A 3,950-nucleotide genomic window follows, 5' to 3' on the forward strand; every position below is an offset into this window, starting at 1 on the left:
ATATGTGTGTACAGAGATAGACTGGCCTAAGCCCCAATTTACACACATCACGAGATAATTACACCCTTATATACATACAGATATCTCTATGGAGTTATATTCGCAAGTGTCCATAACTCTCAAGAGAGATAGCAGCATGTACATATAGGACTATAATTACTTATGTCTATTTTTATAACTATGTAGTTATAAATAGCTATGCCTATATATAGTGATAATAATATAGAAATATCTCCATAGCCATATATGGCTTTAAGTGAATGCTCTAACCACTCTATATCACAATCAATAAGTATATATCTCCTGGTATGTAATTCCAACGATATACATTTATCTATATAGCTGCTCAGAGATATAAATCTGTCAGGATATCAAATGTCCATAAAGCTGGATGGCTATAAGAGAGTCGTATATTTTCCCATATATAAATCTGCTCCTGTAACTATTGTATATGCACAAACACAATGGAAATAATTATATTTTCCTCGAGCATAAATCTGTAAATACAACCACAGCACATTTAGGTATGGTTAGAGATAGAGCAATATTTTCTAGGCATCAGTCTGTCAATAGAGCCACCAGTGCTTCCAAACAGAGAGAGTTCTAGTGGGAGTTATAAATAAACTCTCCAGATGTGAACGGATCAGTAGAACTAGCTATAAACACCCGGCTTTTCTTCTTCTTCTTTGTAAGACAATCCTGACGTGAGCGCAGTCACATCTGACAGGGCACAGAGGTGTCTGGCACCGATATTCCCCCCAAGGAGGGTTGAGGTGGCTGGACTCTGGGAAGCCCTGCAGGAGTCGGCAGCCCACACGCTCCTTCTGTGTCCGTCTCCTGGTGGCCGAGAGCTCGGGCAAGCGGAGAGGCCTAGGGGAGAAACATGGAGCAGAGACTGGCTTGAGTCACTTTACCCGCCTCTTGGACCCCAAATCCTCGCACTAAAGAAGCCCCAACCTGGCATCCCAGCCAAGAGCAGAAGGGTCCGGAGCTGGGGAGAAGCGGGCTGCAGGCTGGGCTTGGGAGGGAGACGGAGCGAGCGGTGCCCGCCGCCCTAACACCCCATCCCTGGGCCGCCGCCTCGCCTGGCAGCTGCCTGGAACCCAGACCCGGGGCCTCTTCGATCCATGTCCTGCGCTCAGCGGTGCGACCAGTTTTATTTTCTTTTTTGTTACTTTTGCCCAATTGGCTACCGTAGTGTCCTCCACCCCGTGTGGTTTTCAAATTCGAGGATGCCCCGGTTCTCTGTGGAATCGGTGTGTGCACTGCTTTCAAAGGAGTGACGCGGTGGGAAGCGTATCTCTCCGTCTCTTTTCTGACCAGATGGGTCACCGGCTGTTGAAAAAGCATCCAAACCTCTGAAAAGGTTTGTGACTTAAATCTTTTTAAAAGTCCTCACGCTCGTTTGTTATGGTGATTTTCTTTTCTTCTCTTATAAAAGTTGGCTAATTTGTGTTTTTATATTTCCTCTTTGATTTTTTTTTTGTAGATACAATTGTTGTTAAAGGGGGGATTTCGTTAGACCCGAAACTGTGGGGTGCCTCCCTCCCGGCCAGGGTCATATCTCTACACCTCTGACTCTGTCCTCCCCTAAGTAAATAAATTCATGTAATCATCAGAAAATTGTACCTGGAGAGAGTGAGGCGTCCATGGAAGGATCCGGACCGTGTCTTCTCTTCCGTTAGGGAAATTCGCTCTGTTCTAGCGCGAGCCAAGGAAATTTCAACGGGCCTCCACCCCTTTCTCCTTCTTCTTTTTCCTTTCTCTCTCTCTCTCTCTCTCTCTCTCTCTCTCTCTCTCCAAAGACCCTTGGAAGGGAACTTTCGCTGGGCCTACCGGAGCCCTGCCCTTGCTCTCCCCTCTCTCCGCGGCCATAAATCCCACCCCTGCCTGGCCGGGCCGCGCTCGTCCTCCAGGGCACCTCCACCTCCCGGCACAATGGGCCCAGCTGTGGTCATTGCCTTATCCATGTCTGTCCCTTGGCCTGACCCTACATGGTTGGTCTTCTCTTTAAAACAGGGGCTTCAGAAAGTCCCCAAAGCCACCAGCCCTCCCCTGATCACACGAAGCAAAAGCTGGAAAAAAGCAGCAGGAAAGATCGGCCTCCTGGCCTCCCTCGGCTCCTCTGGCTGAAGAACCTCCTCTGGGGGGTCCCAAACCCAGCCCCCAAGGATATACGAAGAAGCTAACTTCTTTTCCTGTCTTCCCCTCAGATTCTGTGACCATGACCCCTTCCCCATCCCCTCTTTAAAATATCTCCTCTTGCATTTTACTGTTATCCTGCTAGGGAGGGGCTGTTAACTACTGTTTTTATTTATCGTTATTATGATTGTTGTTGGAGATTTGTTCACTGGGTTCAGGTACAGCAGCCAGACCCAGAGGGAAGCCTGCTTGTCACACGTGTACACACACACACACACACACACACACACACACACACACACACCTTGCAGGTGTGCACACATAGCATATGCCCACAAGTGCCTGCTCCATTCAGGCCCTGCACAGCAATTCACAGGAGGCAGACATCGCCTACCCCAGCATGCAAACAACACACTGCCGCGCGCACACCAGCTTTCAGGCACAAACACCACCCCCAGACCCTGCCAAAACCCACGAGTGAGCGAGGGGAGCTGGTAAGGAAAGGAAAATAAGTGAAACCCACTTGCAAAGATCCCTTCTCTCCCACAACCTGGAAGGGTGAGTCAGGCCCCTGTCTCTTTTCCCCAGTCTCTCTCTCTTTCTCTTTTTTCTCCTTGTTTACAGCTTCAGAGAGCTCAAGGCCCATAAATCTTGAGGGGCCTACAGAGCGCAGAGCACATCTGTATGCATCGTTAGGACTCGCTAATACCTAAGCCCATTAACGGCCGTGTATGCGCGTGGTTTCCGGTGTGTATTAACTTATAGTTAAATTCTGGAGGAAAGGGCATTGTGAATTAACATATACCAAATCCATCACGGGCTTTTGTCATAGATTAGTTGGTCATGGGTTTGGGGGAGCGGGTTGTCTGAGGCCGGGTAGACACCCTTCAAACTCTCTGGAGCAAGCCTGGGGGTACAGGGGCAGACAGGACACTCTTACCCCAGCCCCCGGCGTTCAGATCCCCCAGGCCAGCGGCTGCACACCTTCCGGACGGTGGAGTGGCAGGGGGCCCGGTCCAGAAGGCGGTCGCCGGAGGGAGGCCGGCTAGGGGAGGCCCCACCGGCGGCAGGCCCGGGCTGTGCTGGGGCCGCTGGGCCCGTGGCCGCTGGGCCGTCTGCTGTCTGCTTTCCGAGAAAAAACAAAACAAAACAAAACACAACACGAGAGTGGAAGGAAAGGCAAGTGGAGTCGCTGAACTTTAATTAAACCGAGAAGATGGTGGAGGGAGGAAAAACCGATGGGAGCGGGAGGCCGAGAGGCCGAGGAACGGGAGCGAGTCCGGCTGCAGCGCGGGAGCTGGAGACCTCGGGCAGGGGAGAGAGCGGGGCGGCTTTCCTCTCCCGCCCAGCTCCTCGGCTCACACAGGCAGCCAATTCCAGCCCTCTTAGAAAAAGGAAAGGAAGGAAGGAACAGAAGGCGAAGAGAAAGAAAATCCTTCTAGTGATATGGCATGCTTCCGCCAGGTGTTCTGGTTCCAATGACTCGGTCCCGCTGGACCCCCGAGGACCTGTGCAACGGGCCTGTGCAGAGCGGAGGGAGGATGCCGGGCCTAGGGGGAGGGCGGGGGGGGGGGAGGTCCCGCTCTGGGGCCCTGCAGAAAATGCCAGAGACAAAACAAGCCACGCTATTGTGTCCGCGTGGACCTCGTTGCCTATTTAAATACTGCAAGCAGAGGGGTGGGGATACCGATCAGGATGGAGCGGGCTTGTGGGGCGAAAATGCACACCCCTAGCCTCTGCCGGCGCAGCCAAGGGGCCTCCTCCGCGAGGCGAGGCTCGGCTCGGGCGGCCGCGGCGGCGGGCTGGGG

General features: G+C 52.3%; 1 long non-coding RNA gene across 1 annotated transcript; it reads right to left on the minus strand.

The window, feature by feature from the left end:
• Positions 1 to 251: 251 nt before the first annotated feature.
• On the minus strand, positions 252 to 3,650 carry LOC132227696 (uncharacterized). Its single transcript, XR_009451223.1, has 3 exons — positions 1,630 to 3,650; positions 1,194 to 1,335; positions 252 to 870 (listed from the first exon to the last, which is right to left on the minus strand). It is a non-coding gene; the product is annotated as an uncharacterized LOC132227696 (long non-coding RNA).
• Positions 3,651 to 3,950: the final 300 nt, after the last annotated feature.

Source organism: Myotis daubentonii, chromosome 2 (genome assembly GCF_963259705.1).
Source record: "Myotis daubentonii chromosome 2, mMyoDau2.1, whole genome shotgun sequence".
NCBI classification, from domain to species: Eukaryota; Metazoa; Chordata; class Mammalia; order Chiroptera; family Vespertilionidae; genus Myotis; species Myotis daubentonii.